Below are 26455 nucleotides of genomic sequence, written 5' to 3'. Positions count from 1 at the left end.
AAATCAGAGAACTACAGTAACATATGCATACCCATGGTCATAGCAGCACAATTCGTAACAGCCAAAATATGGAACCAACCTAGGTCTCCATCAACAGATGAATGGATTGCAATATTATGGGAAATACAACAGAATTATACTTAGCTATAAAGAACAAAATCATGTCATTTGCAAGAAGATGAAAAGACCTGGAGAACATTATGTTAAGTGAGATCAGCCAAGCACATATGAAAACATAGGTTCTCTCTAATATGCCCAAACTAGGGAGTATTAGTGATACCAGAGGGACTCCAGATAATAAAGGGGGTAAACTCAGCAAAGCTAGAATGGAAGGGTAGGAGAGGAAGAAGGCTGAGGATTATGGAGGAGTTACATCTGAATATGTGTAAAAGTATGAATGTACCATGGTTAACCTAAACACTCACTATTGGGAGGGGAAGAAGGGAAAGTAGTAGGGAGAGGGCACCATGCACAGTCTGAATGTGTTCCATTTTCAATATGATTCATATAAAATAAAAAAGAAATAGGATCAAAGAATAAATATTGAAAAATTAAAATGTTCAAATATTTCAAGCACCCTAATACTTTATTGTATATAAAGTGACTATATTTAAATCATATACTTTTATCTTCTTTAAATATATTACTCCATTTATGTTTTTAACTTACATGTATTTTTTTACTTATATGCCTTGGTAGCTACACTAATATTCTTGGCTAATATTCTGTTCTATGGTGAATACAATATTTCTACCATGTTGTATTCACAATATTGCTTGCAGCCTTACATTCTAACTTCTGGTCAAATATTTCTCTCACTGATTCATTCAGGTTCCAACATTTTGAATATTCATTAAGTAACTATTTTGCTTTTCCTGAATTATCTTGAAAAACAGTCTATCTTAAAAAAAACACATTCTTGATTGTATTTAAATGACATTTGTGTGTGCTACTGGTCATTTCAAAGTGGGCCAATGCATTTATGAATATATGATGCTGTCATTTTTGTTAAAGCATTCATTAGCACTTGGTTTTCAGATAGATCATTCTCTCCATCTTAGGAAACAGAACAAAAGACCAAGCAAGCAGCAATGCATTTATCCATGTTGTTGGAAATAAATGCTCTTTGGAATACAGCACATGTCATATGTACAAACTTAGAAAATTACATCAAGAAAAGTGAAAAAATGTAAAGAAATTTGTAGTTTGTCATGTAAATGAACTAGGAAAATAAGGGAGCTAAGAATCATCACATTTCTAGATAAATGCTTCAGGAGAAAGAATGTTTACATAATATTGAATATGCTGTGGACTGTATTACCATCTCAGAGCATATGGTCTTTGGAAGTAAGAGAACATAAACCCACTATATAGATGAAAATGGCAAAATTTGGAATCGCATGAGAGACATGCTCAACTTCTAAACTTCCATGGTTCCATAATGAACCTGCAAATTGAGAATTAACACCTGTTCTGGATCATTATCACTAGTGAAGTGCCAAGTGGAGACTTGTTTGTATGCGGGAAATGTTGTTATTCTTCAAGGTCAGCTGCTAATATGTATCATTTACATAAATGTTTCTATTAGCAGCCTCATATCAATTTGGAAAAAGAAAAAGGCAGAGTATAATTTCTTTGCCAGTTTTTTTTTTCCCCAGCTAGGACAAACAGAGACTTACTTATACAGAGTTACTGACCAAAATATTTTCACAGTGATAACTAGGATAACACTACCTCCAAACAAAGTGATGTTGGAAGGATAAATGATGTCTATTCCTCAGCTATGCTCAGGACAACTGTGCTGGGTGATGGCCAGAAGACAAGCCAGCACAGTTCTGATGGCAGAAAAAGTTGTCTCAGCACTTTTTAGGAGAGATCACAGCAAATACATGAACCATATTGATCATTCTTTTCTGTGTATCAGAATACTGCCAAAAGTTTTAATTCCCAGAATGAAAGCTCTGCACCAATTGATTCCTACACATTAATGTGCCCCCCATACATGCCATGGGATGACTCGAATGAGTACACGAAAGGGCTTACACCTGGACCAGACTTTTTATATCCATGACCTCCATCTTGTTTGCGTGACTCTGATGTAGTGAACATCCCTGTAAGGTACCTCCCCTAGCAAGGTGTGGTGAGGTGTCTCCTTTCATGAAGGGGCAAGGAATTTTTAAAGTTATCTGTCCAACTTGGTTTCAAATCTGAATAAAAAAATTTGTAAGAGAAAGTTTAATGATTCTTAATGTTGATTAAAGATATAAAATATGATCCTTTACTAATGATTGGAAAGTAATTATAAATACTTATTGTGTCAAATTTATTTTTCAAAACCTTTTTAACATAGTTTATACAAGGAAATATAATAAACACCTTGAAGAGTGTGGACATGTAAAATATGACCACAGATCTTAAAGATGCCAAGTCTTTTAGAAATGATAATATATCTGAGTAAGGATAGCTCCCATTGTGTTAAGGAACATTAGAAACAGATAAGTAGATGTGATGTGGAAATTCAGAGAAGGTCGGGAGTTTAAAGGAAAGGAAAATTTTAATTTCTATAAATTCTAGGCAAGCAGGCTTTCAAATGAGTATTTTAAGAATAGCAAAAAAAATTGTCAAGGTAAAATAAGTAGAGTTGGGCTTGAAGATTCTCATTGAAGAATGAGAGAGAAGATTGGTTATTATGGATAACCATGCCGCACGCCAAATTTTCCTCTGGAAAACCCTGAATCTCCTTTTCTGGCCCCTGCCTACTCTCCTAATGCAATCTTCTCTTCTTAGAAAATTGTCAATACTCTTTGTCAAAATAGTCTCATAGAAGTACAGAATCTAGATGAAGTAATGCAGCCTTACAAATCATATTATTTAAATATGTATCTAAGGAGTTACTGAAAAACTTTGCTACTTAGATTAGAACTTTAATTTAGGGTTCATAAATGTCAATAATGTCCAAATAAAATATGTTGCAGTTGAAAATCATGCACATTTTTGGAAAAATCAAATGAAGACGAGTGTGTATGTGAGGGAGAGAAAGGCATTCTCCCTTCTAAAAAGCCACACTTCTACTTTTAGTTTATCCTTCACTCTATTTTATTTATTCAAAGCCTTTATACTTAAAATTCTACTCTCATGTATTTAGTGACTTGTGACTTATTTTCTGCTGAGTTTTCTGTTAAGTGGTAAACTCAGTGATGGTCAGTATTTGCTTATTTACTATTAGTCATCAGAACACAGCATAGTGACAGACACAGGAGATCATCACTTATTGGTAGAAAAATGATCACAAGTGAGGGTCTGTCATGACTGTCATGGTTAATCTGATATTTTGGTGAAAAGTAATGCCAAAAGTCTAGACCAAGAAAAGGGAATTATCAAAGATGTACAGTATATTTGTGTGTGTGTGTGTGTGTGTGTGTGTGTGTGTGTGTGTGTGTGTTACTAGAGATGAGCCCAGGGACATCCTACCTCCAAGTTATACTACCGGTTATTTTCTGAATGACTTGCTTAATTGTTCATGCTCGTCTTAAACCTGTGATCCTCCTGTTTTAATCTCCTGAATACTTTGATTACAAAATGTGCACCACAATGCCCACCTTATATATTTCTACTGTATATTTTACTCTTATGTAATCTTTACAAGAAGATATGAAGAATAAAACATGCTTTATTAATTCCTTTGTTTTTCCAATGAGCACACTGAGCTCAGAGCACCAGAGGAAAAAATGAGCTAACACTTTATACCATGAATGGAAGAAAAAGCCCTCATTTTATAATTTCAATCTCATATCACACTAGCTAAAAGCTCTAAACTAACTCTATTATATTTTGTTGATTTCATGGGAAGGCAAATCATAGTGGATACCTGTGATTTCAGTGGATCGGAAAGTGAAAGACGTGACATTATTCTCTATTTGTGCATTAGAATAGAACATATGAAATTGCCATTTTTGTTTTTTGTATGAAAAATGTTGATACTGGTGTTACAATTATTTCAACTTATCAATCTATATAAGTCCTAAGATTCTTTTTTTATAACATACTTCTTTCAAATGATTGAGAAAAGAATATGCTGATGAGATATACCTGTAACTGTTAACAACTAACTGAAATAAACTAGAAAGGGCTGCTAGATTTGTGGGTTTCATGGCATTGCTAAGACGATCTCAGGTTTGAGAACAGCCTCAACAAATAGCAAGCCTTTCAGCAACTCATGAAGATACTGCTTCAAAACAAAAAAATAAAAAGGTCTGAGGATATACCTAGGAGGTAGAATACTACGTGGTCCAACCCTCATTATTAATTAACTAATAAGTACACAGACATAAAATATGTCATAAAGACTTGAAACTCTAAACTTTCAAATATTAATTTTGTTGTTACTCATTATATATACAGTTATATGTATGATAAAAATTATAAATCACTACATGTTTTTCAGAAACAAAGTAGCACCAAAAGGAGAAGTTTGAGGGTTAATTGCACATTTTAATTATATGTTTTTAATTTGCCAGGTTGATAGTATTTGAAGGATATTTGAAAAGATTTTTATTTAAATGACTTTGTAGATTGTCATTCCCTTATTTCCATGGCACTGCTAATTGTAACTAATTACAGGAAGAATGGGGAAAAGATACATGTCAAAGGCACATTTTACTTCAGTGAGCTGCATTCTATCTGTTCGGTCATGAGTATTAATAATTTCTATCACTTATTACCATGGGTTTTCTTTCACTCACAGTTGCAAAATTCCAACAACACATTCTCACTAAATTACAAAGAATTTTAATTTATTTCCTGTATGGATTTAAAGTGAAACTTTAAAACTGGTATATTAGAAATTAAGCAACATCATATTAAGTATCTCCTACAAGGGAGATTTTTTGTGAAAAAAATAATTTTGGATTAACAGAAAAATTATAGAATTCTCTTATATCTTTCATCTAGTTTTCTATATTATTTGCACCTTATTTTACTATGGTAGAGACTAAATTTTGTCAAATTTGATAAACCAGCATTGATACTGACTATTAAGTAGACTTCTGACTTTAATTGTTATCTCCATTAATGTCCTCTTTGTCTTCTACAATCTAGTCCGGGTTTTCATATTTCATTTATAATTTTGTCTCCCAAGTCTCCTCGGGATTATGACAAATTCTTAGTTTTTAAAGAAGTTGGTGATCTTGAGTATTGTTACCCAACTATTCCACAAAATGTACTCCATTCTAGATTTTTTATATGCTTTTTATGAGGAGATTGGGATTGTAGGTTTTTGGAAAGAATATTAAAGAGCTGAAGAACACGCTTATCACATCCTATCATGATCCACATTATATTCACAAGAAATTACTGGCTAAAGTTAGATTTTGTCATATTTCTCCACTATAAAGTTACTCTTTTTTATTTTTGAACTTGATTTTTTTTTGCAATCAAGTTCTGTTTAATCCACCTACAAGAGGATTGGGGTTTATGACCTTTCACCATTGCAAGTCTACCCATACCTGGCCTGGAACATATTCAGATTTGCCTTTATATTTCACATATGTTCATACATACAAATATTTTATTATAAACACACAATACACATATCTATATATAACTTGATTTGAGATATTCGTGTATGGGATAAATTATATATCCAGATATACTAACTTGTATTAGTCCTTAAAATTTTTTAGCTGAAAAGACCATAAATCCTTTGTGGAAGTTCAGCTTTTCTCAACAAGTAATTTTGAGTCTATCATGAAATTCCAGAATATTACACTCAAATAAAAATACACCTACTTTATTTAGAATTGAAAATCTCCTTCAGATTTCAGCTATGCAATGTCGTGCGCAGTGACGACTCTTACACGATCTTCCTCAAGCAGTTTTATTACCCCAGTTTCAATGCTCTCTCAACGCCCTCTCAGGTAAAAACAACATCAGTCTTCTATCTCCTCCCTCATCACTCCACCAACCCTCCTCCGTGGCACTCTACGTCTCTGCTGCAGCACACACCGGTCACAGTGGTGGCTTTGTGAACATGTCCGTCCCAGCTCGGAGCCCAGAGCAGTCCGCCAAGAAACTGCTCTTCCTGTCCACCAACCCTCTTCTCTTCTTCCCGCTAGGGCATGCGCGCTTTTTAACCTTCTCCTGGGCGGGCAGGTGGTAGCACGAGGCGCTGCGTCACTAATCATCCGTAAGGCGCCTGATAGGGCTCACTGCGCAGGCTCAGGGCACCGCCAGCCTCGTGAGCCTCGTGACTTGGCTGCAAGCCCAGGTGCCATCTTGAGTCCATGCTGGCAACAAGCCTGGGTGCCACCTCGGTCCTGCCGAGTGGGCCCCAACATATCTCCCTTTTTGTTTTATTAAAATAAGGCTCGGGATCGTGCCTGTCTTAGGTTGCCGACCCTCAAGGACCATTCTTACCCGTCATTGGGAGAACAATAGCATGATTGTTTCCCTGTCTTAGGTTGAAAGGTCCCGGGGACGATCTTACCCGTCACTGACTACCGATCCAGCATACTGAGCCATACATGGGGAGATGAGCCAGCTTCAAGGGCTGTCAAAGCTTGCACCAATATGCGCTGTTGTTGCAGTGTGCGCCGTCGAGTTCGCCTGATATATCCAACCATGAAACATCATGCTACCACCAGCAAGAATGCCCAGAACGCCATGCCACCCCAGTCTTTTTAAAAAACCCAATGTTCCATGTATTAAGTCCATTCATTGTTGTACTGCGGCGACTTCTACGCGGGTAGAATTAATTGCAGCGATGGACGCTCGTAGCTCAATCATGGTGTGTTCAAATTCACGGCTCCAAGTTCCTAGAAGCATCTTGCTTAATTGACGAAACAAATTGCCTGCATGGGAGAAATTCTGATACTGCACATACGTTATACATATAGTCCAGATAATTGAGCTTACTGAGCCATGCCAGCAGCCACATGTGAGGATAGAGCATTCATAGTGGCTGCAATAACTGCCACGGCCACAGAGGCCACAATTACAGCAATAAGAGCAGAAATTCCAAAGTCTCCAAGGGTGCATAGAAGCATAGCAGAAAGTCAGAAAACAGGTATCAATAAAACAACCTAAACTATCATTAACCAAGGTAAAGGAAGAGGGAAAGTAGAAATAATTCCCCAAAGATCTTAAAGAAAACAACTCATCTCTACGGTACCGAGCAGCAGTTTCTTCCTTAGGAAACTTAACACAGAGCATATCTTCTAACATATATGCAAAAAACAAAAAACTTATTTTTTGACCCATTGTATATTTTTATAACTCTTACGTTAGGAACTAATCTTCTGACCTATCCTTTATTACTATTTACACATTAGGCGCCTTCATTTTCTATCTTAGTTTCTTTCTTCATTTTCTAAGTTTTTTTCCAACTAACCTCAGGTGTCTTCCATCTATGGTGGCAGATTAGGAGAGGAAGGGGGAGGAGCGGAAGGTTTAGGGCGTTTCATTTTTTCTATGAATTCTAACAGAGCTTCTTCCTTCTTAGAAATCTCTTTCGCTTTCAAATTTTCTAAAATGGCTGCTTTCACTTTAGCAACCTTAGACCTTTTCGTCGCAACACCTGCGAACCTTCACAGCGCTGTCCCTCGCTTATCCGCGAGCCTTATTTACTCCTATCTTGTCGAATCAGGACCAGCCCGATTCTCTAACTTGCTTACACTAAAAAATATCCTCCTTAATGGAGCCCCCTTTGATCGGGGAAAATAACTTGCTTACACTAAAAAATATCCTCCTTAATGGAGCCCCCTTTGATCGGGGAAATAACTTGCTTACACTAAAAAATATCCTCCTTAATGGAGCCCCCTTTGATCGGGGAAAATAACCCTCCGTAAACGGAGCCTCCTCCTCCCTTTTCGGAGTCAAAGGAGTACTTACCAGCCGGCTGCCCGGGACTGCCGAGGTTCTGATCAAAGACACGATCTTCCTCAAGCAGTTTTATTACCCCAGTTTCTTGTACAGTTAACCCTCCGTAAACGGAGCCTCCTCCTCAAAGGAGTACTTACCAGCCAGCTGCCTGGGACTGCCGAGGTTCTGATCAAAGCGAAGGTCCCCATACGGGCCACCATTTGTCGTGCGCAGTGACGACTCTTACACGATCTTCCTCAAGCAGTTTTATTACCCCAGTTTCAATGCTCTCTCAACGCCCTCTCAGGTAAAAACAACATCATTCTTCTATCTCCTCCCTCATCACTCCACCAACCCTCCTCCGTGGCACTCTACGTCTCTGCTGCAGCACACACCGGTCACAGTGGTGGCTTTGTGAACATGTCCGTCCCAGCTCGGAGCCCAGAGCAGTCCGCCAAGAAACTGCTCTTCCTGTCCACCAACCCTCTTCTCTTCTTCCCGCTAGGGCATGCGCGCTTTTTAACCTTCTCCTGGGCGGGCAGGTGGTAGCACGAGGCGCTGCATCACTAATCATCCGTAAGGCGCCTGATAGGGCTCACTGCGCAGGCTCAGGGCACCGCCAGCCTCGTGAGCCTCGTGACTTGGCTGCAAGCCCAGGCGCCATCTTGAGTCCATGCTGGCAACAAGCCTGGGTGCCACCTCGGTCCTGCCGAGTGGGCCACAACAATGCAATTCAAAAATAATCTGCTTGTTTCTTTTGAGAGACACTGAGGCCAAGTATGGGCATGTCTAGAACACTAGGACATCTTTCTGGAAACTCCTTCTACAGTGAGCCTGGGGAGGCCATGTCGTCTCTATCCCGGGTACTCTGTGCACACTAACAGCACTCTCCACATTTTTCTGGAATCACTGGCATTTTATTTCACTAAGTAGACTCTGAGCTCCTAGAGGGGAGGAACATGATCTGTTCATATCCCCATGCCCCGTGGTTGACATGTAACTAATACTGAATTACATTTATGTTCACTGAATAACTTCCATTGTAGAAAATTTAAGACTTTGCTCCAAAGTAGTATGTTTATATTCACTATCTTTATCCAAATTCATGATAGTTTTTCTTCCTAGAACAGTTAATAAGCTTTTAACTGCTATACATCTGATTTTAATAATATCTGCCTAGAAATTTGTTGTTAAACTCCCTGGCAGTAAGTATTGACTACTTTTCTTCATGTCCTACTGATGTTCCCTAAACTTGAAGTCTAGTTTGCAGCTCTCTGACTGCACCTATTTTAGCTATGCTCCATTATCTGAAAATTAATGCACAGCAACTGTGTTGGACTCAGTGAATCTACTTAAGTTTGCTGTGTTCCTCTGCAGGAATCTCATTACCTCTCTGTCTCTGTGAAGCCAGTAACTGCAGGAAGCTTCTGCTGCAGATCAAAGTTCACTGAAGCCTGTCCATGTTTATTTCCATCTTGAAGACACATTGTTCTCTTCTTCATCTCTTTTCTACCCACAGAGAATGCTGATGTTAAATACTGAATATTTTCTATGGAGAGTTTGTATTATATTTTTCTTCAATTGCTGTAAACAGAATGCTGCTAACAATTCATTATTTGTGTGTGAAATAAAACTCAAAGCTACAGAGCTGATGTACAGTAGCTCATTTACATACAGGATGTTAACACACAGATCTTAAATTTCATGTATCCCATCTCCCCAACTCCCAACTCATGGCTCACTAGCTTTTTAACACTCAGATAAAGTTGTTGCCATCTACTTAAGTTCTCAAAAATGTGAACTACCTGCAGATTCAAACTATGCTCTGAGTGTAGTTCTTATTTTAAGAAAATAATTCTGTGCATGTAAGCCTCTACTATCTTGTACTCCATTAAAATGTAAGCCTGTAATCCCAGTCTTTAGGAAGCTTAGAAAGAAAGATCACAGGTCAAAGGCCAGCCTCAGCCTCAGCAATTTAGTGAGACTCTCAGCAACTTAGCAAGATCCTGTTTCAAAATATAAAAATAAAAAAAATAAAATACAAAGGGGTTAAAGGGTATAGCTCTGAGATAGAAGGGCCCTGAATTCAGTCAGTTACCAAAATAAAGCAAAAATGCTGCATAGATGCATGGAGGTATAACTAAAATATAATGTCCATACTAGATTTAGAAACTCAACTGTCTTTTAATCCCAGTGCTTGGGAGGTGGAGACAGGAGGATCATGCAGGTTTGAAGCCAGCCTTGCTGGCTTAAGAGACCCTGTTTCCAAAAAATAAAAAAGCATAAAATAGGTCCGGGAGCGTAGCTCCAAGGTACAAGGGCTTCCAGGAACCCCAGTACCACCAAAAAAAAAAAAAAAATTCAACTGTCAAAATGATATAGTGAAAATCCAAATGCCCTGGTTTTCATCAGGCTATTGTTATATTGACTTCAATATGTAATTAGTTGACACCAAGTTTTCCTGACAAAACATGATCTATTTTAAGTAAACATACTAAAGTTACCAAAAGATTGTAGACTTAAAAATCAAGTGTGCAGCTGACCTCTAAAATGATCAGAACCAAGCCCTAATTGATGGTCAGGAGCCTGGGGATCCAGGCAGACAAAATTCTGTGCCATTCTTTACTCTGAAAATTTGCTTTCTCTGCTTTTCAGTTGACATAGTGAACAAAAGGTGGACATCCTCCAGTCTCTTGGCTTAGACTCAATCAACCATATCCAGAGGTGGATCCACTTAGGAAATGCATGCATAATTGAGATAAAGCATTGTGTATGTGAGAGAAATTATGGGCTTTATTTCTAGTTGACCAGCTCCTGTAAGTGATTCCCACAATGATGAAATTACAATGGTCTGTGATATCTCTGGCTGCATGAACCTTTGGTCCTTTACAAAATTTTTCTTGCCAAGAGGATTTTGGAAGCCCTGCAGCAGTACCTTCACACCATTATAAAAGTTATAGTTTTCTTTTCCTATTGAAATTAGTCAAAACTCCAAGGCCATTGGCTTCCATAGTTATCAGAGTGCCAACTATAACTACCATCATTGTTGCTAAGCCTCCATCACTGACAAAACCATCATCATCATCAAGATGGAACTGACCCACCATTATTGACCATAGCACTTTTCGAGTGGTGATATGACAGCCTTTAACCCTAGAACTTTGCAGGGACAATGCTCAGAAACATTCTCAGAACCAATTTCATTGGCCCTTTCTTCTTTCCAAGGTACAGATCTCTCCTTAGTCACTCTGGCTACTAGTATTGATGTAGTATGAAAAAGAATTTTCTCTCCTTCACTTTTTTTGAAGGTGAAGAAACAGCAACGATTGATAGAACACATTTTTAAAATTATACAGCTTTTACTTTTCTCTCCAGGCATGCACAACCTTCTAGAACCATCTTGGCTCAAAAAATGGTGGAACATTGCACAAATATATAAGCTGAGTGGATCGGCCCTGTTTCATCGGTTCTGTCTTTCTCTGTTTTATGATTGCTATAAATATTGAATGAGAAAATATGAATGTTCTTAAGTTTTGAAGTACTATGCAATTGTAATATTTTAAATAAGTTTTTATACAGATCTTTCTTATTAATATCTAGCTATTTATCTTTCTAATATTAGGTTAAAATAAATTTTCTCCCTAGTGTAGTGGGAGGATTTTGATTAAAGCTTCCTTAGAAAAGTCTATGGCAATCCTCAGAGAAGAAAGAGTCTGGGGAATAGGATCTTTCTCTCTTTTAGAGGGAAATCTTTACCTTTGGATCCTACTTCTTTCCTTATCTCTCCTTCAGTTTTCTTATCCATGGATTGATCACTAACAAAGCCAGGTATAATTTTATGGCAATTTCTCTCTGAAACAAGCATAGTCTATTTCTTAGTTATTCAATACCATCAGATAAGACCCTAATTAAAAAAAAAAAACTTCAGAAACCCCACTGGAGTGATGGAGGGGATCTAGATGAGGATAGTGGTGGGAAGAGGGAGAAACAAAGCAAACACTTCCAATGACATTATGTACAGTTGTATGCAAGTTTAGTGAGAAATGGGAGACTCAAGAGTCCATGAGAATGTAGCAATTCAAGCCTTTATTAGCTGGGTGGGTATGACGAGGACCACCACCCTCACCTCAGTCTAGAAATCTGACTGGAGGGGCATGCTGAGGCCAGGCAACAGTAACCTTTTATAGTAACAGAGAACCAATCAGATTAACCCAATCACCACATGAGCAAGCCAAGTACAGAAGCCCATTAGCCATGAACAGAGTGCTATGGAGGGAACACACAGCTGTGAGCCATATATGAAGATTATTGAGGCCAACCAGAATGTTGCGGTTAGCTAGACAACAAGAACCTCATGTCCCAATCCTTGCACAATCAACTCCATAGTTATAAGATGGTGGAGAAAACAAAATGAAGTTACTCAGGTTTTTCATTCCCCACTAGGTTTTGTTACTCATGAAGCAAATATTTGCTTTATACTATAGCTTGGTCCTCCATGATAGCCAGATTGAGTTTGAAGTACCAGTAACTTTCTGCACTATTTTATGTATCCAGTGAGATAACTTGAAGAGACAAGGCCCTATAAGTGCAAATAGGCAGATTACTAGCACACACCCCCCCCCCAAAAAAAATGAAAAGATATGGGAGCCATGATACCAAGCTGATTTTTCCCTCTTTTCTTGCAACTGTCCAATCCCACCTCACAAACATCATGTACAATACCAGAACCACTGGCACAAAACCAACATTCCTCTGTTCCGAATGTTGCTCTGAATCATCGTCCAAGATCTGAGTGGGTTTTTTTTGGATTTGGGTTGCATCAGAGAGTGAGACTTAGGAACATCATCTCAGAAGCTCCCCTCTATCCTCTCTGCCCATACGCACAAAGCCAACACAAAGCAAGACAGAGACAAAGACTAAACCAAAACAGCATTACAGAATGAGGCTGAGGAACATCATCTCAGGAGCTCTCCTCTACCTCTTTGCCAGCGCTAAGACCTGACAGGGGCCAGGGACAATGTCTCATCTTGACCCTGAAATTGGAGTAAGCGACTGAATCCAGCCTGTCTGGACTCCCCAGATGGTCAACCTACCAGAAATCCAGGCGTCTTCACCAGAGAGGGCTCCATTGTGGTTTCAGGGCAGCTTAAGAGAGTGAGGCTGAGGAACGTCATCTCAGGATCTCCCCTCTACCTCCTCAGCCAGACCAGAGAACCACTAGAGGAGGCAAAATTTGGTTCCTCCTGAAAACGCTTAACTTCTCTCAAAGATCTCGCTGGGATCTCCAAATGCTGTATGCAGGTTTAGTGAGAGATGAGAGACTCAAAAGTCTAAAGGAACGTGCCGATTGAAGCCTTTATTAGCTGGCCAGCGGCACTACCGTCAATCTAGAAATCTGACTGGAGGAACACGCTGAGGCCAGGCAGCAGTAACCTTTTATAAATAACAAAGAACCAATCAGATTAACCCAATCACCACAGGCGCTATTGCAAACAAGCCAAGTACAGAAGCCAATTAGCTATTAATGGGGCGAGGGCGGGAACACACAGTTGTGAGCCATATATGGAGATTATTGAGACCAACCGGAATGTTGCAGTTAGCTATGCAACAAAAACCACATGCCCCAATCCTCCCACAATCAATTCCATAGTTAAAAATGGCAGAGAAAACAAAACGAATTACTCAGGTTTTACAGTACATCTGTGAAATTACCAAGGCTAATCTTCGATATTATGTATGTATGAAGGAGGCTCAACAAATACTGTGTGCATGCATGTCCCTATCACTCCAAACTACATTATGATGTGAGGCTATAATGCACCAATAAAAGTATATTTTAAAAAAAATTTGAAAGGACATAAAAGAGGAAATGTAAAATCTAACTTTATGTATATATAATATGATATATAATTGTAGCATATAATAATGCATATGTTCACTTTGGTAGTCAATAAAATTTGCCAAAACAAAAAATAATACTCAAGACTAGTGTAGATGATGCTATCATCCACTATTCACTGGGATGTAAGTTACTTAATTTTATATGAAGCAAATTAGAAATGTGTACCTCCCACCTCTGATTTCTTTATTTATTTTTCTTAAATATTTATTGGTGCACTGTAGTCATACATCTTAATGGGATAAAAGACTTGGGTAGACATACATGCACACATCACCCAGTTAGCTCTTACCCAATCCCCACCCCATTCCCTCACTATCCCTCTTTCCCATGCTTGGCTTAGTGATTGATTTTGATATTTTTAAGTACATCATGTGCTTTAGAGAGTTTCCCTCTTCCCCCCCTCCCATCCCCTCAGTTAGGTCACCTTATTTGCTCAACCAATAATTACAATAGAATAATTTTGTTCCTATGGAAACCAATCTTAAATTTATGCAAATATTTGTGACTATACATTATTTTTATGGCAAAAATTTAGGAAACCAGATTAAGTCTTCAACAATAAAATGATGCTTAAATAATTGTGTTTTTAATATATAACATAAAATATTGGGTAAGCATTAGAATTAATCTTTATAATTTTTTTAGTATTTCAATGAAATAAGGACATTTATCTGAATAATCAGTGAGAGACTAAAAAATAGCAAAAAATCTATGTTAAGTTTTTACTTACACATTTTGTAGGCATTATTGAGCATTAAGACAGGTGTTGGTGTTGAGTGAATTGCACATGTCATTCTGTTGTCTCCTCTCAAATGTACTGTTACATAAATATTATCAAAACCACTTTATTGACTTGTAAATTGGATTCAGAAGGTTTTGTCATATTCATCAATAAAATATTGGAAAAACCAGTGTAGTATTTTCACTGAAGAAATTCTTACATTGTTCTTTATCTCTATTTGTGAGCTTTTTAGTTGGCTAGAGAGTCTAAAGCATAAAATCACAGGTTAGACTTGTTATTCTGTGTCCTATGCTATGAGATTTTTAATCAAGTAACCCATTATGAAATCTGAAAATAATACCCTTCTTTTCTTCAAAATATGAATGAAGATAAGGTGTCTTTGGCACATATGCTGGGGTAGCTATCAATAAAAATTTTGTATATAATTTGAAACTATATTTAATGCATCAAAGTTCTCATACATTTTAATAACTACCATTTTACATAAGTCCTTTGGATTGCATGGGATAGTTTTTCATTCTCTGTGAAACACAGAGGAATCTTTGTCTAAGAAATATACCCATATTTTGTATATTTCTTTGTCTAAGAAATATACAATAAAATAACAACCCAAATCTATCATCCATTATCTATTTTCTAAATAGCTATTCTGCTATCTAGCTATTGTCTATTATCTATCATATATCTATGATCTATCTATCTGTATATATGCACATACATATCACACACATGCACATGTGTACACACAAACATATACTATACTCATATTTCTTAGTCTCTCTCTCTCTCTCTCTCTCCTCCCCTCCCCTCCCCTCCCCTCCCCTCCCCTCCCCTCCCCTCCTCTCTTCTCTTCTCTTCTCTTCTCTTCTCTTCTCTTCTCTTCTCTCTCTCTCTCTCTCTCTCTCTCTCTCTCTCTCAGTCTTTTTCTATTTGAACCAATAATCACAGTACAATAATTTTCCACAATGGAAAGCAGTTTTAAAACCAAGCAAATATCTGTGACTATGCATTAAGAGAAGATGCATATTTTTGGATATGGTACCAGTATCTATACATAAGAAAACAAGTCAGTCCAAAACAGATAATTAGGCTAAATACTGGAAATCTTCCCCGTGTGCCATGGAGAGGTGCACCTCTTAAGAATTGCTAACTATATTAATTCCCTTCATAAATTAGGCTACTTACAGCAGACATTCTACTTTCTGTGCTGTACTACTCAGAATAGCATTTAGCAATAAGTTAGCTTCTGGTAGAAATCCCCTGTGGGCTTTACTTGTTTGAGCTTTTAATTAAATTGCTAAAAGAAAACAATAACCCCCACCAGATTCTATGAGACTATTCATTCCGCAAGACAATGAATCTAACTCCTGCTTTAAACTGAAAATCACCTCTCTCTCAACAAAAATGTTTTTGTTCTTTTTCCACATAAAAATAATAATAAAAAGAACATTTTTGTTATAATTCTGCTATCATAGTAGGAATACTTTCCAAGAAAAGTACTTTCTTGGAAAATATTTTAAAGTAAAGATTTTCTCTTATCTAAAACAGGGTCTCTAATTTCAGGTTTTATATAACCAAGTAATTTGAATTTTTTTTCTCACCTTTTGTGTTTTCCATTTGAGTAATAGGAAAAATTTAATAATGCAAAGAAATATCTCTGAAAAATTAATTTATAATTTTTCTCTGAATCTCCAGGCAAAACATAATGTACTAAGTTGAATTATTTTCCAAAATATCTGCCATAAAACACAATAAATACTAAACATGATTAAAATATTAGATCTTATTTAATTCGACAAGTGAAATTCTTTCAGAATTGAAACCAGGTATAATCTCAAACATATCAAAGTTTTTACTCTTCCATACAACATTCTCTCAAATATTCATGTCAGGTTTGTCCTGAGCTAATGAGAGGATGGGAGTTCTGCGATAAAATACTGTAGACCCATTAACAATAATGAGGCATGCTAAAGGAATCCAGCTGAAATTTTCTACCTTTGTACCCAGCTTCATCCCAGGTAATGGTAACAAAAGTCACATTGAGCTTCCTATTTAAGCTATTTCTTTTTGAAAATATTTCAGAGGGTTTTTGAAAGTTCACTGATTCAAACAAAACCTAAAGCCTTGAATCAATGAATGTGCAGGATAAAATAGTTGAATTGTGTCATTTATTCAATATTGCCTACATCAGGTCTAGTATCCTAACCCCTAGTCAAGAACACCACTTATAACAGAAACCCAAGTAAATCATACAATAAGACAATAACATTTTGTAAGCTAGACATTTTAATGTGAATGCTATTTTAAAAGCTGTATTATCTCTTGAGCAATTTACAGCAATATTCTTTTCTTTTTTATGGTATTAGGGATTGAACCCAAAGTTGTTCTATCTCCAAGCTATACTCTCAGTTCCTTTTTTATTCTTTTGGTTTTGAAACAGGATCTCACTAGGTTGCTGAGAATATCAGTAAATTTCTGAGGCTGATCTTGAACCTGCACTGCTCCTGACTCTGGAAATAAAAGCTCCTGACTCTGTGGAAATAAAAGAGTAATATGATAAAACTGCAGAAACCTATGACAACTGAGAAAGTATAACCTAAGTAAAACATGGTTCTAAGAAAATTCACCAACAATTTAAACAGAAGCTTAATATCTGACTCACATTATTTACAAATTCTTTATGAAGTGCTAAGTACAAATGTAAAAACACTAGAAGAAATAAAGTAATACATTATTTTTACTTGTTAACTGAAGAGCTAAAATAATTACACACACACACACACACACACACACACATACATATATGTTTGTCTGGCAATATGAATCTATATTTTTAAAGAAATAAAACATTATAAGATTTTTATTCAACAAATGAGGAGAATATATTTGATTTTTAATAAAGAGACAAATTTTAATGTGTAGAATATACAGAGAACTAGTCTTAATCTTCAAGAGAAGTTAAAAAACAAATAATCAGAAAATAGGCAAAATATATGATTAAGTAAATAATTAAAAAATAAACATAAATTGCCAACAAATACTTGAAATTATGATCTAACTCAAATTAGAGGTTTTTATCACTTTATTGCATGCAAATTTTAAAAATAAAATTGTTGAGACGGTATAAGATGAAGGGATGCCCCCAGAATTTTAATGAAGATTGGATTTTTAGTCTTTGAACAGCAAAGAATTAAGAATCTTCAGAGGATCACATTATTGCTATCTTTTTAAAAACATGCAGAGTGTATCACTGAAAGAACTAAGGGTATTCCAGAGATTTTTTATATTTGTTTGCTATTTTACTTAAGAGCGTGTCCAAACTTACAAAAGTATTGTGAAGCAGCCTTTTGGTTGTATAAAAATGAGAATATATATCTTAGCAGGATTTTCTAGGAATACTGGTTTCTACCGTGGAAGGACAGGTTGACCTCATTTTCAAGCACCCATATGGAGCAAGAGAGTTGCCCACAAGACAATTGAGAACTTTTAGAAGTATGCCAAGGGTGAGTACCCCAAATAGCCAATGTTCATGGTGTCTTTTGTCTGTTTCTTATACTCAGAGTTCCTACAATATTCCAGTCTAGTCCACTGTGATTGAAGGCTTGGACCCAGGGTGCTGTAATTGGGGTGCTGTGGAACCTTTTTAAGAGGTAAAGCCTAGTGAAAAGTCTTTAGTCATTGGGGTCATGAGGTAGTTCTTGTGAAGCACCTTGTTAGTTGAATGGTTGTTTTAGTGGCCTGGCCCTTTCACCCTTTCTCTCTTCTTTCTGGCTTGACACATGACTGTTCATTCTGAAATGTGGCCCCTTCATTGCCATGCATCATTTACCATAAAATCCTTATCAGAATTTAGCTGATGCATGTTACACTTTTGAACCTCCAAATGGCAAGTTAAGTAAAACTTTTCTCTTTACAAAGTTGGATGTCTCCAGTATTGCATTGTAGTAATGCAAAGCTAACTAATACAGGTCTTTCTAAACTAAGATGAACTGTTTCATTGCTGCTATAACCCAACTCTGTGACTAGAAGCTGTTTATCTTCTGCTTTTGACCCAGTTGTAGGTCATCAACTTGACTTTTGTAAGGTGCTTAATAATCTCCTGATTATTAACCATAGCCCAAAATTTCTTATTTCTATAGATCTTTAGTGTTTAACTAATACAAGTTGACTCATTGTCTCTGGCTAACTTAGGTCAATTTCTGATTGAAATAATAGCTAATTATGGCATCAACTGAGAAAATAGAAAAATAAATTCAAAATGTAACTAGAATATATACTATCTACTTCTGTTTTCTTTCAGTTATTTTTGCATTAATATAGAGTAAAATTAAAAACTTTGAAGATCAAGTTATGTGATGGCTTAGTTTATTTTACATTTTAAGGAAAAAGGACCTAGAACATATTAAATTATAATAGTAAGAGTGCAGGATTGGGAAATAGTCTCTCAAGAAAAATTTTCATTGAAGTTAGAGGAATTAGAGAAAATAGATGCTCAATAGCTAAAAATAGCAAATGTCCATTAATTTTGTTTTTTAGTGTAAACCCCTGTATACTAAACCAAATACTTGAGCATATTTATTTCTTTGAAGAACTGAGTCTAGAAACAACTTTTTTCCATGATCCTGCTGGAAAGAAAGTTTTTGAATTATTTAGAAAGAAAAGAAAAAATATTGTCCTGTACATAGACAATTGTTTTAAAAGTTCTTTAAAAACATTGATACATTAATCTTCATCAATACTCTGAGAAAGAAGAAAGTACTATTACTCTCATTTTTCAAAAGGAAAAAGCAAGACAGAAGGAGATTAAGCAACTTGCCAAAGGGTAAAGAGGCAGCCTCAGGTCTAGGTTAGACTGTGAATTTGAGCATGTCGCTGGAGTAACTCTTTCCCTCAATCAGAAGGAAGAATGAAATGAAGACTGGGAAAGAAGAAGAGGAGAGGACTGCACATTACAGAGGTGTGTGTGTGTGTGTGTGTGTGTGTGTGTGTGTGTGTGTGTGTGTGATTTTCAGCTTGTCATCAAAATTCCAATTTTGCTTTTAGAACAAAATGGCAGTAGATGTGGCAGAAAGTCTCTCTGTCAAATATCCCTCCAAACTGAAGTATTGTCCTTTGGTTTGATTCCCACTGGGAACTTTATTGCAAAGCCCTGAGGTCATTTTAGCAGTGTCACAGAGCTCCAGTGCCCTCTTCTGCACAGACTGCCCAGGAGCAGATCCTCTCTGTGAAGACTTCAGGCTCTTCTGCATGGACTTTTTCAGGCTCTCCTGCAGCACTTTTTGAATGAACTCCAGACACTCTCTGACAGGATGACTTGAATCACCAGACTACCCTTTATTTTTGAGTCTAGAGTGTTCTAGGAATGTTCTTCATCCAATAAATCATCCACAAATAATCTCTGGTGTACTTTAAGGGTAGTCTAATCTGTGGGGCTGATCATAACATTACTGGATGGATATGGTAGCATCATTTACCATTTGCGCTTTTTAAAATTTTTTTTTAGTACTGGAGATGGAATTCAGGGTCATTGTGCCTCTGAGCTACACCTCCAGCCCTACTTTTTAGTCTTTATATTGTTTGAAACAGGGTCTCATGGAGTTGCGAAGGGCCTCACTAAGTAGCTGAGGCTGTCCACGAACCATGCTCCTCCGGTCTCAGCCTCCTGAATGCTGGGATTATAAACCACCATGCCTAGCTCATTTATTCTTTATCAGGAAAGAGTTACACAATAAAGGGAAGTACAGCACCTGTATAAGTTCTCAATGGAAATGAGGACAAACATGAGAAATAAGCAATGCCTTTGCTGACCTTCAATTCAGCTGTATTTCTCTTCTTACTTGGTTTCAAAGTTACTAAATTGACTAAGCAATAATAAAGACCGTGCCAATCACTTGTCTTAGAGATAGATATGAATATCCAACATACTGCTATATTGTCACTTTAAGCTTGTATTTCTTTAATAATTTAATTTTAAGTTGTGTTATAGCCTTTCAAATAAGAATGCTCTTTCAAAATAATGACAACATTGAAGACATCAAATACAATAGTATTCAGATGATTGATCCCTCATTTCATCCTTGCTTTTCAAAACAGACAAAAATCATTGAAACATCACACTATGATTGGTGAGAAGGTGATTCTGTTCTTTCTGTCTGATCAGTATCCCTTAAAAAAAAAGTGCTTTAAATAGCTTTTCTGATCCAGCTTCCATTTTTTTCAAGGATTTATTTTATGTTCAGAAATATACTAAGGACTTTATCTGCAGAAAATAGACTTCAATTTTTTTTGTGTGTGTGGTACTGGGGTTCCTGGAAACCTGTCTACCTCCGGGCTACACTTCCAGACCTATTTTTTTACTTTTGGAAACAGGGTCTCTTAAGCCAGTGGGGCTGATTTAGAACTGGCCCAATCCTCCTGTCTCCGCCTCCCAAGCGTGGGGATTACAAGCATGCGCCACCACGCCCAGCTAGACTCCACTTTTTGCTCCTCTGTTTCTGTCTCACCTCTATGACTATCAGCCATGAGAAATTAAGCAAATTCTCTGATTTCTCTAAGCTGCAGTTGCCTGCTATGTAAACTGGGGATGATATTTATGATTACCTCATAGGACTTATGAAAAGGTTAAACTGGGATAACACATTGAAACACTTGTCACATTCCTGGCACGTAATGGATATTTATTGCATATAAAGTATTGATATTAAATTCTATGATAATTCTTCAATAGGATTGTATTTCTCATCTCAGAGATGAAGATTTTTAGAGATCTTAAATGACTTGTGGCCTTTTGATCTAATCTGTGCGTAAATCTAGGCTTCACTTTTTTACCCTCATTCTCATTAATTGATTGGTAGTTTTGTGTAGGCTTATGTTTACAACTCTGACCTAGAAACCCCTCTACAGTAACAATCCCACTTTTATCTTTTGGCTGTATCTATGATAAACTTGAATGTCTTGGTTACATATCCAAAAAGCAATGCCAAGAACACTTGAACTCTTTGAAAGCAAGAGATGCAGTGTGCTTTCTGAGCAGCCAGCAGTTCCATCTACTGGAAGGATACAGTACCTCGGCGACTCTACCAATAACAATGGGGTCCGAGAATTTTCATTTCTGTGTTTACACATGGTGCTGATATGACTGGCCTAGAGAATACATTTTGAAAATTATTGGTCTGTGTATTTCTCTCTAATGCCCTAATATTACATTCTTGCCAAGAAACAGTTTTCTTTCCAAATTAAGAAATTGCCAAATTATTTATTAGACTTTCTGCCCAACTATAATTTTCAGTGAGTGCCAGTTATAATTAACATTTGGAAGTACCAAGTGCTTGTTAATATTTACACTTTAGAGCAAGTTCTTCAGCTGTTAATTTGAATGCTGCTAGCATGATTAGAGTGCAGTTACTTGCACTTGAAAATAGATCTGACTGCATAAAAAACATCTTTTCTCCTGAGAAGTTCAGGATATCTCACATGTAAAAGTTGCTTCCTCTAATGTAAACATAAGAAATTAGTTGCATTAGTATTTGCAAAAACCAAGTAAAAACTTAATTTTAATATTTTAAAAATTATAAAAGCACCACCTGGCACTGTTATATTTTGAAAATGAAGTTCCTTGAGACTTATCTATTGATCTTAGAACATTTATATGGGTTCACATCCTACTTTTTAAATTGAATTTTTGTTCTATTTACAGATTGTTTGAGCTTAAGGACAACTAGATTTTCAAGCATATTTAGTAAGGCATACACTCAAGTTTTTATGTTTATCAGGATTTATTATATATGCATATTTTGATATGTACATAATTTGAATATCATCCATCTTCAAAGTAGCACAATGATGAATACAATTTAAACTTTTCTGCATTTTATATCCTATGTTTATTTTAAATATCTATATCAACTTTCCTGAAAAAAAAGCTTATTTAATACAGATCCATAAGTACTAAGATGTTAAGTAAAACATCTTTACTTATCTATTATTTTAATATTTTTCTCAATGTTTATATTTCCCACTTTAACATTTAGCTAAATTCAGACTTCCAAGATTCCAGGTACCAAAAAGTTTGATTGCAACTTGCTTGTAACCATGTAAATTTTCATTATCTCAGATACTAGCCAGATGTTACCTTGAGATCAAGTATCTATATCAACTTTTGTCTGCATATTTCTGTGAAAGGTGTGTTTGTGTGTTTTCTACTTTCTCTACCAAATTACATGTTTTGAACTTCCTTTTTCTGTCCTGTGTTTGATTCTTACACCGAAAATGGTTTCTTCAGGAATATGTGAATGATATTGCATTGTTACATTGGGGAAATGATATGGGATTTAAACTTTAATTAAGGGAAACATCTGAACTAAATGTTAGTCCACTTATTAAAATAATATTTATGAACTGATTGTGGGATACAGCAGTTAATTACTGAAGCTTGCATTACAAGAAAATCAAAGTCTAAGCTTTCCATAAATCAAACCGTGAATTGTATTTACTCATTCACTCACTCTTGCTCACTCAAAAAGATTGACTGTCTTCTATGCCACATAATATGCTATCTTGAAATTAAAATGGGCTTTGAAATCCAGGGTACACTTTATACTTATTATAGGACTACTTAATTTTTATGTCATACTTTTTATTTCAAAGGTCTGTTTATGCCAGATTTTAAGGTCTACTTTTCATTCATTTATTCTTTCAGTCATCCATGCATAGACTTCTGCTTAACACCAGCTCTAAACAAGACACTATGTTGGGTGAGATCAAAGAGTAATGTATTTGTCAAGAAGTGACATATATAGAGATACATAGTTATTCTAAAACTCTGTATATTTTGAAGTTGTATAAAAATTAGACCAAAAGCTACTTGAATTCACAGGAAGAGACCACCTTTTATTAGAATGTTTTGTATTTATGTGCTGTCTAAAACCTAATTGTGGAAGAAACTCTATATACTTTTTTTTTTTTTTACTCCATGGGTCTTTAGGATATTATTCCATTTAAAAAAGTATTCAATTGAGAAAATATGGTATATATACCCAATGGGTTTTTACTAAGCCATAAAGAAGAAAACTGTTATCATTTGAAGGAAAATGAATGAAACTGGAGAATGTCATTCCAAGTGAGATCAGCCAGACTTAGGAAATCAGAGGAATGTGTTTCTTCTTTTATATGGGAGCCAGAATGAAAAGAGAAAAAAAGAAAAGAAAAAAAAAGAGACCTTGTAAAAATTAAAAAAGAGAGATCAGTAGAGTAGTGAAAGAGAGAATAGGGGAGAAAACAGGGAGTTACAGAGAAGACAGACCAAATAACGCTGTGTGCATATATGACCATACACTATAGTCTCACCATCATGTATGATTACTATACACCAATAAAAAATTTAAAAAGTAAAAATTTCAAAATGCTCAATTGATTCAGAGATAGGCAGTGCTTTAGCAAAACTACAAATAGTTCCAAGCACCTCCATAACTGAGGTAGGATTGTATTCACAGACAAAGAATGAAGGTCACGGAGATAAAAACATACAACTCCCAGTTGTCATGTTTGTGACATTCCCACTTGTATTCCCTCACTTTTGAAGGGTGGTTTTTTTTTTTTTCATAAAAGACTATATAGATTGCTGAAAAAATTTAAAATCAAATGGAAATTATCTTGCCACAGCCGTGAGTTCCCAAGTACTGAATTTAAAATCTCTATATACTCATCCCTATGTGCCTATGGGGATTACTTCAGAATCCTTCATGGATACAAAATATCTAGATACTTCAGCTCTTTGTATGTTTATATTTACATGAAACAAACATATACTCCCATTTTCTCCATATACATTAAATAATCTCAAGATTCCTTCTAAAACCTACTACAATGTTAATGTCATTTAAGTAGTTGTTATGCCATAATATTTAGGAAATAATAACAAGAAAAAGATTTGAACATGTTTAGTATAGATACCCTTTTATATTTTTCATATGTAGCTGTTTGATTATAATCATGCAATAATGCAGCATAGGTCAACCTATATAATAAAATTTAATAGCTTTGGTTAGAATTGGGTAGCTGACATTTGAGTTTTCAGGCATTTCTAAGGTGAATTTGTGGCTGTTTTGTTCAGCTTTATAATTTCCATTTAGTTTCAAAAGCAGGGTCCTAGTATCACATTATTTATTACTGAATATTCACCCAGAGTATTGTTTTCAGCACCATCCATTTTTTATGTAAAACTAAAATAAGAGGTAGTTCAATAAATTTACTTTTGCAGAAAATAAGATATATTACCTAATGTAGCATTAAAACTAATTGAACTTCTCTTCCCTAAGGCATGTTTCCCTAGGGACTACTCTTGAGTTACTCTTTATTAATATTAAACATGAATGATTTACTAGGAGAATTGAAACAACTGCATACCCCAGTGTAGAACTGCATCTAATGATTCTTTTATTAAATTTGTCCTGTCTTGAGGCCTCAATTCCACATAGTAGCACACTTTTTTGAAAGTGTATTTACATTTTATATGCAATGTAAGTAATGAAGCTTGTTCAACTTCATTCTTAAAAAATATTTGTTTCTGATATATTTTGATCATCCAATTGAGGCATGACTTATGATTATCTCAAATTTCTTTTGGGTAAACATGTAATTTGATAGAGTAACACCAAATCTTTGATATTTGAACATTAACTAAAATGGTTTCTCTCATGTTCTCTATGCATCAATTTGTTAAAAAGATTACATATGTATATATATAAAGATTATTTTTTATTTTGTTTTATAAGAACCAGTGCCAATTTTCTGAGTCCTTACCAAATGAAGATTTACTAAGTTGTTTACTCAGTTTATTTACTTATGAAGTACATCATGATAAAAGACTATAATATACCAATAAAAGTATTAAAATGTTTTCCATTATAAAAAGATGCTGGGCATTACTATAAGGCATAAGAAACAGGGCAAAAGGACTACTAACCAAAAGAAAATGCAGTCAAAGTAGACCAAATAAGTGTTCACTTATATATTGAAACAAACAGTTAAGGATTCTAAAGTAGCTCTTCTAAATATGTTCAAGGACTTAAAAAATATATGGTTATAATTAGTGAACAGGCAGGAAATCGAATCAGAGAAATGGGAACTATAAAACATAACTGTGCTTAATAGTGTTCTCCAGTTCAGTTAAAAACTAAAACTGAAAAATTCAGTTTTTCTTAAAAAACTCTAAAATCTTTTGATGCCTGATTTATTTAACATAACATTATGTCCACCAGATTCATCCATGCTGATCCAAATGACAGGATTTTATTCTTTTTTATGACTGAATAGAGATCATATATATATATATATATATATATATATATATATATATATATATATATATGTAGTATTTTCTTTATCCATTTTTGGTGGCTATTTAGATTAAATCCATATCCTTGCTCTTGTGAAAAGTATTGCAACAAATATGGGAACGTGGGTATATCTTTTTGTCATGCTGACTTACTGTTTAGGACATACCCAGTAGTGGGACTGCTGGATCTTAGGGTAGTTCTATTTTTAGTTGAGTAACCACCCTACTGTTTTTTATAATGACTGTACTAAGTTACATTTCTCCCAACAGGGTATAGCATTTCCCTTTATCTGAACACTGTATGGTCTACTCATATATTGAATCTTAAAAAAAAATTGATCACATAGAAGTGGACAATAGGATAGTTGTTACCAGAGACTGAAGGGCATAGAGAGGAAGAAGAATAGGGAGAGGTTTGTGAATGGACACAATGGTACCGTTAGATAGGATGAATAAGTTCTGGTGCTCAATGGTATAATGAGATTAATATAACTAACATTGATGCATTATATATCTCCAAAAGTTAGAAGAATTTTGAATGTACTCACCAAAATGAAATGACAAAAATTTAAGATGATAGGTATGTTAATTGTCCTGACTTAATCATTACCTAATGTAT

This window comes from Muscardinus avellanarius (assembly GCF_963383645.1).
Source record: "Muscardinus avellanarius genome assembly, chromosome: 4".
In the NCBI taxonomy this organism is placed as follows: domain Eukaryota; kingdom Metazoa; phylum Chordata; class Mammalia; order Rodentia; family Gliridae; genus Muscardinus; species Muscardinus avellanarius.
This window is presented reverse-complemented; position numbering follows the sequence as displayed.